Below are 16233 nucleotides of genomic sequence, written 5' to 3' on the forward strand. Positions count from 1 at the left end.
ACTGGTCAGCCTTTTCCTGCGCGGTAAAGTTCTTTTCCCACCAGGAATCATCATGCAAAATGTCGAGGATGGTCATAGAGGATTCGTCTCTTTTCCTTTTGCCAGTGGTTGATTTGCCTTTTCCTTTGCGCTGAGGGTCAGACATCCTGAAAAGCAGAAATTCTAGGATATAATTGAAGAACAAAAGCAGAAAAACAAGTAGGCAAATAGAATAATAGCAATGGAAGCACAGAGTGGCAAAAGAGCAAGAAAAGAATTAAATGAGTTAAAAATGTGCATTTTGGATTGTATTCGAGTGAAAAAGTCTGAAAATAAAAGTACACTCCAAAATATATGATGAGTAAAATTCAAGTAAATTAGGAAAAACAAGGATCATGCCCTGAGTTAGAAAGTTAAAGTAGTCAGGTAAAAAGGGAAGTCAGAAAGTTAAAATGGTTAGTAGGTAAAAAGGAGGTTAGAAAGTGGAAAGCAGTGAGTTAGGAAAAAGAAAGTTAAAGTAAGTGGCATGATAATGGTTTCCTAGTTAACAATAAATTCACAAATTTGAAGAACAGTCAACTCGTATTCAAGCAAGGATATCAGGTTATTGATAATAATTCAGATAGATACGAGAATAGCAAAAATTAAAATGAAATCATCAATAATGCAAGTTACTAGCCAAGGAATCGAAAAGGAAGAAGAATGCTAGACCGTGCATTCATGCATTGGTTGGTTGTAGCCAAGTAGTGCAAAATTCAAAAGTGCCAAAACCAATACATGAATGAGAAAAATGAAACAATTTGCAGAAAATTGGGCAGCATTTCGGCTAAAATTGGATGTTCCCGGGTAATAAACAGCAAGAAAAACAGTTCATATGAGATTAAAAAATGCTGCAAGGATTCACAAACAATAGGAGTAGTAAAGAATAGTCTTAATAGCAGCATGAAACATGAAAGAACAGCATATGAACAGTATTAACATCACAGCCAGATCAAAATTGTAGAATAGGTAAAACAGGTAACAAGAACGGCACAATTATCAGGCCTAAATCCACTAACCACATCCTAGCTATCTAACCACCTAGAATCCACTACTAACATGCATCTCTAACTATCCTAAATTGAACAGAATTTGAAAAATATGCAACTAACTACGGATGATAGAGAAATCGGTGTTCGGCGGAACATGGTATGTGTATGAACAGAGGTGAGGGCAGAGAGATGGTGGTGGTGACGTGGCGGCGCTGAGAGGGAGCACGGCGGCGCGGTGGTGGAGCAGGGGCGGGGTGGAGGCAGGGGTTTAGTTAGGGGTAAAGGGGGTGATGGAAAGAAGGTTGGGGCGAGGGTTGTGGCGGTGGTGGGAGACGGCGGTCTGAGGTTGGCCGGGGGGGGGGGGACAGTGGCGGAGAGATGGTTAGGAGGGGAGGGAGGAGAAGAGAGAGTGCAGAGGGGGTGGAGGGAAATGGTTGCGCGAGGGGTAGGGTTTCGCGTGGGTTAGGGTTAGTGATTTTGTATCCACGCGAACGCATGGAGCACACGATCGCGTGACTAGGGTGAAATGGGTTTGATGCGGTCACGTGATTGACGCAATCGCGTAGGTTGGGTAAAAGGTGAGTGACGCGGACGCGTGAGGCACGCGAACGCGTTGCTGTGAATTGTGCTAAACGCACGGTTTCAGCGTCGTTTTGGCGCAACTCTCTATTTCCATTTAGGGGGCCAAAATATCCATGCGACGCAGACGCGTCGCTCACGCTTTCGCGTGGGATGTGCGTAATGCTAGTGACGTGGTCGCGTCAGGGACGCAAACGCGTGGACCGTTTTGTGCTAAACACACACTAGCCGCGCGATTCCAGCCCAACTTTCTGGGCGTTGGATCTTTACGCCGATTTTCATTTCATGCCCACGCGTGGCCTGCGCGCTCGCGTGGCGTGAAATTTTTTTTTATGCAATTATGCAGCATGCAATATGCAGTGCTAATGTAGATGCTATGAATACTTCCAGGTTCAATGAAAATAAAATAAAAACAAACAACACGAAATAAAATTGAAAAAAGAAACGATCATACCATGGTGGGTTGTCTCCCACCTAGCACTTTTAGTTAAAGTTCTTAAGTTGGACATTTGATGAGCTTCCTGTTATGGTGGCTTGTGCTTAAATTCATCCAGAAATCTCCACCAATGTTTGGAATGCCAACAGCCTCCGGGGTTCCAAACTAGGCATGTAAAGCTTTTGAGCAGCTTCAAACAGATTCTCAGGCTCCTGAGGTGACAAATGTCAGAATAGATTCCAGGATCCCAAACTTTGCTTTTAAATCCAACTTTGTCTTGATCTATATTCTTCCATCTGGGCGGTTTAGAAATTGTATTCTCACCAAGATGACCAAACGCCTTCTGAGACCCATTCAATTGAACTTGATACCAATCCTTGCACTTTGAATTGAAGCGTGGAACCTTATTAAATCTTGCACACCAGCTCTGAGTACGAGCCATTTCCCTCTTACTCTTAAAGCCGCAGAGAGCTCTAAGCTGGCCATCTGTTTCAAGCAAACCATATTCAAGTGGAAAAGTAAAGATAAAGGTCAAGGATTGTACCCACTTGAAGCTTGTATTAGGTGGTAATGGCCTTGGGGTAGGTGTTTTCAGTAGTTCTGTAAGCTCTACTCCCTTGTATTCTTCTGTGAATTCCTCAACTTCTTTGCGAAATTCTTCAACTACAACTGCGTCTTGATCAAAGTCTTCTATATCTTCCTCGTCACTCAAGTCATAAGTTGGAGGTTGAGAGAAATCTACCTCGACATCATCTTCGTATTCACTTGGATAAGGTTCTTCAGGCTCAAGGAGTTTAGTTGCGGATGCAAGTTCGTGACTAGGAGAGCTTGATTCATGATCATCACTGCCTATGGAATCAACTTCTTGGTCTGTTCTGTCCAATTTTTCACAAGAGATATGCTTTGGAGGTTGTGCACTATCCTCCTTGGCATCAAATTCGAACTTCTCGGCGGAATCCTTCACAGTTCTCGATTCCCATGGAGGTTCAGCATCTCCTAAATCTTCAACCACTTCTTCCTTTACAACTATTATGGCTTCCTCCACTTGTTCTAATACAAAGCCATGCTCCTCATTGTCCACCGAAGTTTCTAGTGTCTCCTTCATGCTTCGCTCTTCTTTTGATTCCCCACATGTAGCCATGGGAGTACTTTGAGTGCTCAGATGTTGGGAAGCTAATTTATTTACTACCTCGGTTAAGGCAGTAGTGAGTTCTCGTACGTCCCTTTACATCTTCACTTGTCCTTGAAGAAGAACACGAAGGGTGTCATCCATTGGAGATTGGGGTGGATATGAGGATTCATTATTTTGGAGGAACGGTTCATCATAAGAATGTAGTGGTTCTTGGGAGTGATTGGATTGGAGTCGGGTTGGATATGGATTAGGGTTGTAGGGAGGTGTTTGGTTGTAGGGAGCTCATGAGTATGGTGGTTCAAAGCGATGTTGAGAGGGTGGTTCAATAGCACAGGATGGGACTTGTTGGTAACTACAAGGAGATCCACCATATCTATTGCCTTAGCATGCATTGTAGAATGGTCGTCGCCTGTGGTACTGTGGAGGGTGTTGTTGCCTAAAGGGTGGATCAAGTCCTCGTGGCTCCATCCATCTTTGACTGTTCCGACCTTGATGCATGTTCCTGCTATAGCTTCCATTCCCTTCAACAATATTAGAACCAAACTCAAAGCGAGAGGGGTGAGAATTCATAGTGAATAATTAAAAATAAAAACAAATAAACAGGTAAAAGAAAATATTTACAATAACCAATAATAAGGCACACGTTTGCAATTCCCCGCGCAACGGCGCCATTTTTGACGATTGGGATTTCCTGTCGGTGAAGAATTTTAACAAATATAATCGCGTTGTAAGTATAGCTTCTAGACCAACAGAAAATCCTTTCGTACAAAAGTTTTGGTTGTCACAAGTAACAAACTCCTAAATAAATTGATAACCGAAGTATTTAAACATCGGGTCGTCTTCTCAAGGAATTGCAGGGAGGTATGATTTATTATTGGTTATGAAAAAGATAGAATTTTGGGTTTTTAAAATAAGGAACAGGTAATTTAAATAACAAGAAAAATAAATTAATAATTATATATAAAAAAAGGAAAAGAACTCTTGGCAAGGTATGAGAATTTGGAAGTCCTATCCTAGTTATCCTTATCGATGGTGATGAGAATTGAGTTCTAATCCCACTTAGGTAACCTTTACTAAAGCAAAGGAAAGTCAAGTAGACTAATTAGTTTGATCCTCAGGTCCTAGCCAATTCCTAAGAAAGGACTAGAGTTATTGGAATTCAATTCAATTAGCAAAAATAACAATTATCAATCACGATGAGTTTGATAACTCAAGAGTCTCCAATTAATCAATTAAAGCCAAGAATATAAAAAGCTAAATAAGAATCATAAATCTGAAATACCTCAATTTATATTATATAAAGAAAATCAATCTAAACATAAAGAGTTCATAAGCCAATTTGGTGACATAAGTCAGATACGAATAAAAGCATTAGAATAAATAAAAATATAAAAGGAATATTGAACCTGATAAAGAGTTGAAATCCTAAATTATTTAAGAGGAATCCTAATCCTAAAACCTAAGAGAGAGGAGAGAGCCTCTCTCTCTCTAAAACTACATCTAAATTATGAAAAGTGAATTCTGGAATGTATGATCTATCCTCCTTGAATGGATGCATTCCCCCACTTTATAACCTCTAATCTGTGTTTTCTGGACTTGGATCTGGGCCAAAAGGGTTTCAGAAATCGCTGGGGGCGTTTTCTGCAGTTTCTGCATGTGGCGTCTGTCACACGTCCGCGTAGGTCACGCGGTCGTGTCATCTGGAGTTCTGCTCTTCCACACGGTCGTGTCGGTCACGCATACGCGTCATTTACGTTCTGCTCAAGGTACGCGTCCGCGTCAGTCACGCGTTCGCGTCGCTGCGTTTTTGCGCTAGGCACGTGGCCGCGTCGTCCATGCGTTCGCGTCGCTGCCTTTTTCTCCAAAACTCCATTTTTGTGCTTTCCTTCCATTTTTGTATGTTTCCTTTCTGTCCTCTAAGCCATTCCTGCCTTAGGAGATCTGAAAATACTTAACACACAAATCACGGCATCGAATGGTAACAAAGGGTAATAATAAAAATAAATAAATATTTTTAAAGCATAAGAAACATGTTTTTCACATATATCACATAATAAGGAAGGGAAAGTAAAACCATGTAATTTACATGAATAAGTGGGTGAAGGATTGAATAAATTGCTTAAATTGAGCACAAAATACATCATAAAATATGGGTTTATCATCGGATCTCTGGATACTCACTCCTTTTGAGCATGAAAGGGACCTTAGGGATCACCTTCTTCTTGGCCACAACTTCATAGAAGTGGTCTTGATGGACCTTTGAGATAAATCTCTCCATCTCCCATGACTCGGAGGTGAAAGCTTTTGCCTTCTCTTTCCTCTTTCTAGAGGTTTCTCCGACCTTAGGTGCCATATATGGTTATGGAAAAACAGAAAAGCAATGCTTTTATCACACCAAACTTAAAAGGTTTGCTCGTCCTCGAGCAAAGAAGAAAGAATGAAGGAGAAGAAGAAGAAAATGAAGGAGATAGAGGGAGAGGGTGAATTCGGCCAAGGGGGTATAAGGTGTTTGTGATGTGTGAATTTGAAGGAGTGATGAGGGGTATATATAGAAGTGGGGGGAGGGTTAGCTTCGTGTATTTGGGGTTGGGTATAGGAGGGGAAGAGAGTTTTGAATTTGAAGGTAGGTGGTGTTTTGGGGAAAAGTGAATGAGGTGATTGGTGAAGGGTATTTGGGAAGAGATATGGAGGTGATTGGTAAAGGGTATTTGGGGAAGAGTGTTATGAAAAGGTGTGAAGAAGAGAAAGTGAGTTGAGGTTGGTGGGGATCCTGTGGGGTCCACAGATCCTGAGGGGTCAAGGACTTAGCATCCCTACTCCATTTAGGCGTGTAAAACACCCTTAGAGTGCAATTCTGGCGTTAAACGCCAGGTTGCTGCTTGTTTCTGGCGTTTAACTCCAGCTTTTCTCCCCTTCTTGGCGTTTAACGCCAACTTGGTGCCCTGTTCTGGCGTTAAACGCCAGTCTGGTGCCTATTTCTGGCGTTAAACGCCCAGAATGGTGCCAGACTGGGCATTTAACGCCCATTCTGCTACTCTTACTGGCGTTTAAACGCCAGTAAGCTCTTCCTCTAGGGTGAGCTATTTTTAATGCTGTTTTTCATTCTATTTTTTTATTTTTCAGTTGTTTTTGTGACTTCACATGATCATCAACCTAAAGAAAACATCAAATGACAATGGAAAATAAATAGATATAATTAAATAACATTGGGCTGCCTCTCAATAAGTGCTTCTTTAATGTCAATAGCTTGACAGTGAGCTCTCATGGAGCCTCACAGATAATCAGAGCAGGGTTGGGGCCTCTCAACACCAAACTTAGAGTTTGGTTGTGGTCTCTCAACACCAAACTTAGAGTTTGGTTGTGGCCTCCCAACACCAAACTTAGAGTTTGAATGTGGGGGTTTTGTTTCACTCTGTATTGAGAGAAGCTTTCCATGCTTCCTCTCCATGGTTACAGAAGGAGAACCTTGAGTTTTGAATACAAGGTAGTCCTTATTCAACTGAAGGACCAACTCTCCTCTGTCAACATCAATCACAGCTTTTGCTGTGGCTAAGAAGGGTCTGCCAAGGATGATGGATTCATCCTCATCCTTCCCAGTGTCTAGGATTATGAAATCAACAAGGATGTAAAGGCCTTCAACCTTCACTAGCACGTCCTCTACTAGTCCATAAGCCTGTTTCATTGATTTGTCTGCCATCTCTAGTGAGATTTTTGCAGCTTGTACCTCAAAGATTCCCAGTTTCTCCATTACAGAGAGTGGCATGAGGTTGATCCCTGACCCCAGGTCACACAAAGCCTTCTCACAGGTCATGGTGCCTATGGTACAAGGTATGAAGAATTTTTTGGGATCCGGTTTCTTCTGAGGTAATGTCTGCCTCATTAATGCATTCAGTTCATTGGTGAACAAGGGGGTTCATCCTCCCAAGTCTCATTACCAAATAACTTGGCATTCAGCTTCATGATTGCTCCTAGATACTTAGCAACTTGCTCTTCAGTGATGTCTTCATCATCTTCAGAGGAAGAATATTCATCAGAGCTCATGAATGGCAGAAGGAAGTTCAATGGAATCTCTATGGTCTCTGTATGAGCCTCAGATTCCTTTGGTTGCTCAAAGGAAAACTCCTTTCTGTCCAGAGGACGTCCCCTGAGGCTTTTTTCACTGGGACTCACGTCCTCCTCACTCTCTCCAGGTTCGGCCATGTTGGTCATGGTTATGGCCTTGCACTCTCTCTTAGGATTTTCTTCTATATTGCTTGGGAGAGTACTGAGAGGAGTTTCAGTAATCTTCTTACTCAGCTGACCCACATGTGCCTCCAAATTTCTAATGGAGGACCTTGTTTCATTCATGAAACTTAGTGTGGTCTTGGATAGATCAGCGACTATGGTTGCCATGCCAGAATGGCTCTGTTCAGGATTCTCTGTCTGTTGCTGAGAAGATAATGGAAAAAGCTTGCTATTGCTAAACCTATTTCTTCCACCATTATTGTTGAAGCCTTGTTGAGGCTTCTGTTGGTCCTTCTATGAGAAATTTGGATGATTTCTCCATGAAGAATTATAGGTGTTTCCATAGGGTTCTCCCATGTAATTCACCTCTGCCATTGCAGGGTTCTCAGGATCATAAGCTTCTTCTTCAGAAGATGCTTCTTTAGTACTGTTGGATGCAGCTTGCAATCCATTCAGACTCTGAGAAATCATATTGACTTGCTGAGTCAATATTTTGTTCTGAGCCAATATGACATTCAGAGTATCAATTTTAAGAACTCCCTTCTTCTGAGGCGTCCCATTGTTTACAGGACTCCTCTCAGAGGTGTACATGAACTGGTTATTTGCAACCATTTCAATGAGTTCCTGAGCTTCTGCAGGGGTTTTCAGATGAAGAAATCCTCCTGCAGAATGGTCCAATGACATTTTTTACAACTCAGACAGAGCATCATAGAATATACATATGATGCTCCATTCTGGAAGCATGTCAGAATGACACCTTTTGATCAATTGCTTATATCTTTCCCAAGCTTCATAGAGGGACTCACCTTCCTTCTGTCTGAAGGTTTGGATTTCCACTCTAAGTTTGCTCATCTTTTGAGGTGGAAAGAATTTGGCCAGGAAAGCACTGACCAACTTTTCCCAAGAGTTCAGGCTTTCCTGAGGTTGTGAATCCAACCATGTTCTAGCTTTGTCTCTTACAGCAAAAGGGAAAAGCATAAGCCTGTAGACCTCGGGATCAACTCTATTGGTTTTGACAGTGTCACAGATTTGCAAGAATTCAGTTAAGAACTGATGGGGATCTTCCAATGGAAGTCCATGAAACTTGCAATTCTGTTGCATTAGAGAAACTAATTGAGGCTTAAGCTCAAAGTTGTTTGCTTCAATGGCAGGGATTGAGATGCTTCTTCCATAGAAGTTAGAAGAGGGTGCAATAAAGTCACCAAGCATCTTCCTTGCATCTCCACCATTGTTATTGGGTTCGGCCATGTCTCCTTTTTCAAAAATTTCTGTCAGGTCCTCTCCAGAGGGTTGTGCTTTAGCTTCTCTTAGTTTCCTCTTAAGAGTCCTTTCAGGTTCAGGATCAGCTTCAATAAGAATGTCTTTATCCCTGTTCCTGCTCATATGAAAAAGAAGAGAACAGAAAAGAAGAGGAATCCTCTATGTCACAGTATAGAGATTCCTTTATGTGAGTAGAAGAATGAGAAGAGAAAAAATTCGAACACAGAGAGGGAGAGAGGGTTCGAATTTTTAAGAAGAAGAGAAGTGTTAGTGATTAAATAAATAAATAGAAAGAGATGAGAGAGAGAGAAGAATTCGAATTTAAATTAAAATAAAAGGAAAATATTTTTATTTTTATTTTAATTATTGGTTAGTATTAGAAAATTAAAAAGAGAAATGAAATAAAATTTAAAAACTAAATAAATTACTTAATTAAAAAGATTTTTGAAAAAGTGGTTAGTGATTTTCGAAAATTAGAAAGAGAAAAGTAGTTAGGTGGTTTTGAAAAAGATATGATTGAAATAGAAAACTTTCAAAATCAAACAAAAAGTCAAGTAGTTAATTGAAAAAGATTTGAAAATCAATTTTGAAAAGATAAGAAGTTAGAAAGATTTTGAAATTAAGTTTTGAAAAAGATATGATTGAAATCTATTTTTGAAAAAGATTTGAAAAAAGAAATTTAAAAAGATTTGATTTTTGAAATTAAAGTTAATTACTTGACTAACAAGAAACAAAAAGATATTATTCTAAAATTTAAAGATTGAACATTTCTTACTAGGCAAGTAATAACTTAAAATTTTGAATCAATCACATTAATTGTTAATTGTTAGTAAATATTTTGGAAAATATGAAATAAAAATAAGAAAAATATTTTGAAAATCAATTTTTAAAATTTTCGAAAAAAAATGAAAGAAAAATGAAAAATATTTGATTTTTGAAAAGGTTTTGAAAAGATAGGATTTTTAAATTGAAAATTTGACTTGACTCATAAGAAATAACTAGATTTTAAAATTTTTTTTGACTAAGTCAATCCAAATTTTCGAAATTTATGAGAAGAATAAGGGAAGGATATTTTTTTTATTTTTGAATTTTTAATGAGGAGAGAGAAAAACATCAAAATGACTCAAAACATGAAAATTCAAGATCAAAACACATGATGCATGCAAGAACACTTTGAATGTCAAGATGAACACCAAGAATACTTTGAATGTCAAGATGAATACCAAGAACTTATTTTTGAAAAATTTTTAAGAAAAGACACACATCCAAGACACCAAACTTAGAAATTTTCAATGTTTAGATATTAACAAATTGAAAATGCATATGAAAAATAAGAAAAGACACAAAACATGAAAATGCAAAGATCAAACAAAGAAAATCATCAAGAACAACTTGAAGATTATGAAGGACACATGCATGAAATTTCGAAAATTTTTTTAGGAAATTAAAAAGATGCAATTGACACCAAACTTAAAAATTGACACTGGACTCAAATAAGAAACACAAAATTCTTTTTGGTTTTATGATTTTATAAATTTTTTTTGGGTATTTTTCGAAAATTATTTTGGAAGAAAGAAAATAAATAAATTCAAAATGTTTAATAAGAATTCCAGGAATTATGCAATGTTAGTCTAAAGCTCCGGTCCAGGAATTGGACATGACTTACTAGCCAGCCAAGCTTTCAGTAAAAGTTTCGGTCCAAAACACTAGACATGGCCAATGGCCAGCCAAGCTTTAGCAGATCATTACATTCAACAGCAAGATTGATAGAAATCAACAAGCTCTTGTGATGATAAGTTGAAACCTCGGTTCAAAAAATTAGACATGGCTTCACAGCCAGCCAGACTTCAACAAATCATCATGAAACTCTAGAATTCATTCTTAAGAATTTTGAAGACATAGAATAATTTATTTATTAAATATTTTTTTTGAAAATTTTTCGAAAATAAAAAGCTTTAAAAAATAAAATAAAATTACCTAATCTGAGCAACAAGATGAACCATTAGTTGTCGAAACTCGAACAATCCCCGGCAACGGCGCCAAAAACTTGGTGCACGAAATTGTGATCTCAACGGCGCCAAAAAAACTTGGTACGCACGATTGTAATCTCAAGTCCTTTTCACAACTCCGCACAACTAACCAGCAAGTGCACTAGGTCATCCAGGTAATAAACCTTACGTGAGTAAGGGTCGATCCCACGGAGATTGTCGGCTTGAATCAAGCTATGGTCATCCTTGTAAATCTCAGTCAGGTGGATTCAAATGGATATGAGGTTTTGATAATTAAAATGTAATTAAAACAGAAAATAAGATAGAGATACTTATGTAATTCATTGGTGAGAACTTCAGATAAGCGTATGGAGATGCTTTGCTCCTTCTGAATCTCTGCTTTCCTACTGCCTTCATTCAATCATTCATACTCCTTTCTATGGCAAGCTGTATGTTGGGGGATCACCGTTGTCAATGGCTACCGTCCGTCCTCTCAGTGAAAATGGTCCAAATGCGCTGTCACCGCACGGCTAATCATTTGTCGGTTCTCACTCATGTTGGAATAGGATCCATTGATCCTTTTGCGTTTGTCACTATGCCCAATACTCGCAAGTGTGAAGCTCATCACAATCATCCCATCCCAAATCCTACTCGGAATACCACAGACAAGGTTTAGACTTTTCGGATCTCAAGAATGCTGCCAATTGATTCTAGCCTATACCACGAAGACTCTGATCTCACAGAATGGAGGGCTCTCTTTTTAGGAGAGGCAACCATGCATCGTGAACCAAGAGGCCAAGAGATACACACTCAAGCTTTTGCAGATAGAACGGAGGTGGTTGTCAAGCACGCGTTCATAGGTGAGAATGATGATGAGTGTCACGGATCATCACATTCATCAAGTTGAAGTGCGAATGAATATCTTGGAATAATAAGTAGGCGTGAATTGAATAGAAGAACAATAGTAATTGCATTAATTCATGAAGAACAGCAGAGCTCCACACCTTAATCTATGGGGTGTAGAAACTCCACCGTTGAAAATACATAAGAACAAGGTCTAGGCATGGCCGAATGGCCAGCCTCCAAACGTGTACAATATGATCTATGATAGCATAAAACTGATCAAGGATATAAAATAAATCACTAAAAGTAGTTTTTATACTAAACTAGTAGCTAGGGTTACATAAAATAAGTAACTAAGTGCAGGTAGTGCAGAAATCCACTTCCGGGGCCCACTTGGTGTGTACTTAGGCTGAGCATTGAAGCTTTCATGTGTAGAGACTCTTCTTGGAGTTAAACGCCAGCTTTGGTGCCAGTTTGGGCATTTAACTCCAGCTTTTATGCCAGTTTTGGCGTTTAACTCCTGAATAGGGTATAAAGTTGGCGTTTAAATGCTAGTTTGTGTTATCAAAACGCGGGCAAAGTATAGACTATTATATATTGATGGAAAGCCCAAGATGTCTACTTCCCAACACAATTGAGAGTGCGCCAATTGGGTTTCTATAGCTCCAGAAAATCTATTTCGAGTGTAGGAAGGTCAGAATCCAACAGCATCTGCAGTTCTTTTTCAGCCTCTGAATCAGATTTTTCCTCAGGTCCCTCAATTTCAGCCAGAAAATACCTGAAATCACAGAAAAATACACAAACTCATAGTAAAGTCCAGAAATGTGATTTTTATTTAAAAACTAATAAAAATATAATAAAAATTAACTAAAACATACTAAAAACTACCTAAAAATAATGCCAAAAAGCGTATAAATTATCCGCTCATCATATATACATTAAAATAACAAAAGGAGACCCCAAAGTAAACCACTTCACCGCAGAACCTCCAGACGCCTATCGAGGAGCCGCTCTTCCTGCATCTAAAAACAACAACACAGTATGGGATGAGAACCGGAGGTTCTCAGTATGGTAAAGGTGCCACGCATATAATAAATAAGGTCCTGGGAATGCCAGAGGCAATCCTAGAACTCCATCATACAATTATAAAACTTAATTTCTAAGCAGAAGCCATAAAAGGAAAGGGTAGGTAATCTAAGCCTTCCTAAACTTTTTCACCTTCAAACCTATCATAAACACCAAACCATTCCACCCTTCCTCCGACCCTCCATCATCCATGAATCAACAGAGACAAACAAACAGGTAGTTTTACACACAAGTAGGAAACAGATAATGCAAATAACACATATAGCAGTTAGCAGGGTATATATTCAGTTAGGCAATCCCAAATAATGCATAGCAGACCAAACAAATCAAATGCACATGATGCATGCCTATCCTATGGCTGATGATATCATCTGTCAGTTATATAGCCAACCCGACATGTCCTGGTAGCTAACCATGGACTGAAACACCCATGCGGAGCAAGTGGGTTTGAGCTACAACCCCCCTACTACTACCCGCTTAATCCAGAGCCAGTGGAATAACCACTACTACGGCTACTACCCAGGCGGGTGTTTAAAAGCTCAACCTGGAGCAAGTGGAAGATCCACTACTACTGCTACTACCCAGGCGTCACAAACATATATTTACTCAATTTAAATCAAGCATGATCATTATCAATTCTTAAACATTAACCTGGAGCAAGCGGGACAAACCACCATTCTTGCTACTAGCCAGGTATCTCAAGCATACATTCATTTGTTTCAAATGAGTTCAATCATCCATCAACATATCACTATCACAAGTGTTCATCATTTTCATAATCATTATTTAATCATTCATCAAAACCATGGCATATTAACTTCATTCATTAACCACTTCCCTTTCACACTTTTCATCACATTTACCTCTTTCTTCACTTTCAAGTTAACTTAAATTCCTAACTTATGCTATCTACCAAACTAACTAGTAGAATCTAAGATTAACAAGACAAAAATAGGAGGTTTAAGGTTCATAATCATGTTTAAAACAAAAAAACATAAGTGCTGAAAAATAGGGCGTGTGCGTACGCACACATCACTTAGTGTGCATGCGCCTCATCTGTGCTAGCGCCACCAACAGAAGGCTCATCCTAGCGTATGCGTGCGCACAGGGGCGTGCGTACACACAAGTTAAATTTTGCCTTTGTTGGGTGCGTGCGCACAAACCGGTGCATGGGCACTGATAAACCACTATTTTATGGTTTATATTGTGTTTAATTATGTGGTTTTATCATGATCTTTACCGACTTATTCATTAAATAAGCATGCATTTATAATTCCTTCCTAAAGTTATTGCATGATTGAAAACTTGCTTCCTAGAGACTTTTAATTATGTATTTTATTTCTCCTTTATTCCATTCGATGCCGTGATCTATGTGTTAAGTGTTTCAGGCTTTATAGGGCATGAATGAGTTAGAGATTGGAAAGGAAGCTTGCAAAAAATGGAAGGAACACAAGAAATTGTGGAGATGACCAGCGAGAAGCGACGCGGCCGCATGGATGACGCGGCCGCGCGAATTGGAAACTGCAGAAGTGACGCGGAGGCGTGGATGACGCGCCCGCGTGGCAAAGCGAAACGCCGAATGACGCGTCTGCCTGAATGACGCGTCCATGTGACATGCGCGATCTGCATAATCTGCAGAATCGCTGAGGGCGATTTCAGGCCTTATTTTGACCCAGTTTTTGGCCCAGAAAAGTAGACTAGAGCCAGGGAACATGCAGAAACCAACAACAACATTCATTCCGCATAGTTTTAGTTTTTAGATCTAGTTTTCCTCTCCTCTAGGTTTTCTCTCTACACATTCATAGTTTTTAGGATTTGTTATTTTCATTGTTTTTGCATTGGGATATTGAGAAGGGTTATTGCCTCATCAAGACTTCGACATTCTAGTTCGTTCTCTTTACTTGTCTCGTACTCTTCCATGTTCCTTAATTTACTTAATTTTACTATTGGATTATTTTAGCATTTATTAATACAAGAATTACTTTTATTTTTAATTAATCTTTTGATCATTATTTATCATGTCTTTCTTTAATTACCTTTCTTATGTTATGAACTTTACATTTACAATGAGCGAGTAGTTCCCTAACTTGATGGGGAGTTGATTGAAAGGAACCCTTGAGTTGGGATGCTCAAGAGAAAGATTATAATTGGGTTTATTGTTGGATTGCTCTCTAGTCACTAACACCAATCCTTCCAAGAGCGGATTGGAACTTGTGGATAGAAATAACATTCCAACTTGTTTAACTTTCCCTTACTTAGTGAGGGACAACTAAATATAATAACCCTCAATTGTCAATTAATCTTGAGAGTACTCCAACAAGAATAGGGCTTCCAGCTAATCAACTCCCAGTCAAGGCTTTTATTTAAATTTATATAAATTCTCTAATTTAATTTTCTGCCATTCAACTCAGACCTTTTTGAAAACATCTGATTAATAAAATAGCACACTTTTCTGAAACTCGTTGGGAGACGACCTGGGACTCATACTCCCAGTATTTTAATTTTAATTTTTGTGACACCCTTCTAAATTGATAAGCGGATTTCTGGTTGGTTGAGAACTATACTTGCAACACATATTTTATAATCATTCTTAACTCGCCAATTTCTGCCCACATCAATTTTTGGCGCCGTTGCCGGGGAGTTGCAATAGAGTGCTAAAGTTATTGATTGGATTTTATTTATTTACATTTTATTTTATTTTACTACTATGAGCTGCTTGTTTCTTTCGTTGGATAACGCGTTCGCTTCCTGACCCAAGCTTGCTAGTATTCGATCCTGAGATTGAAAGAACTATTTCACGAATAAGGCAAGCTCGGCATCGTTTAGTCCTCTCTGAGGGCGGATCTGAAACGTCACTTGAGAAAGAAACCAGCCCCCGTTCTACTGATTTGGTCATTTTACGTGCAGGTAACATGGCAGCAGCCAGGAGAGTTACTATCCAGGAGGCTGGAGCCCCTGATTTTACAATGCAACCATTTCAAGCGCATCACCCAGCGGTGGCTATAGACTTTGAAATAAAGACCGCACTGCTCAATTTGATGCCCAAGTTTCATGGCTTGCCTGCTCAAGAGCCTATCAAGCACCTGAGAGATTTTCAAGCAGCCTGTTCTACTGTCAGGCGTGATGGTGCATATGAAACTTCAATTTTGCTGAAATCTTTCCCGTTTTCTCTTGAGGGAAAGGCAAGAGAGTGGTACTACACTCAACCAGCAGCAATTGTATCTAACTGGGATACACCGAGAAGAGAATTCTTGGAAAAGTTCTTTCCAGCTAAAGTTACTGATAAATTGAGGAAAGATATTTCCATGATTGTTCAGGATGATTCTGAAACTCTCTATGAGTATTGGGAGCGCTTCAATAATCTTCTGGAAGCTTTCTCCCACCACATGATTGACAAGATAGTGTTACTCGGTTATGTCACACAGGGCATGAGGCCCCAAGATAAGACCACATTGGAAAGTGCTAGCAATGGGTCTATGAAAAAGTACAAGACCACTGATGAAGCATGGCAATTGATCAGTGACTTAGCTGAATCTACTAGGAATCACAGGCAGAAACAAGGCCATTCAAAAGCCGTTGCAGAAGTATCCTCTAGCAGAGAGACTGCTGCTTTAACTCAGAGTATCTGTGAAATGACCAACTTGCTGAAGCAGATACAATTGAATCAACAACAAG

The 16233-nt window shown here is 39.3% G+C and overlaps 1 non-coding gene across 1 annotated transcript; it reads left to right on the forward strand.

Moving 5' to 3' along the window:
- The first annotated feature begins 8123 nt into the window (after nucleotides 1-8123).
- On the forward strand, nucleotides 8124-8227 carry LOC148565841 (small nucleolar RNA R71). The gene has a single exon (XR_015884908.1). It is a non-coding gene; the product is annotated as a small nucleolar RNA R71 (small nucleolar RNA).
- The last annotated feature ends 8006 nt before the right edge of the window (nucleotides 8228-16233 follow it).

Source organism: Arachis ipaensis, chromosome B5, assembly GCF_059453495.1.
Source record: "Arachis ipaensis isolate K30076 ecotype BB chromosome B5, ASM5945349v1, whole genome shotgun sequence".
NCBI lineage: Eukaryota > Viridiplantae > Streptophyta > Magnoliopsida > Fabales > Fabaceae > Arachis > Arachis ipaensis.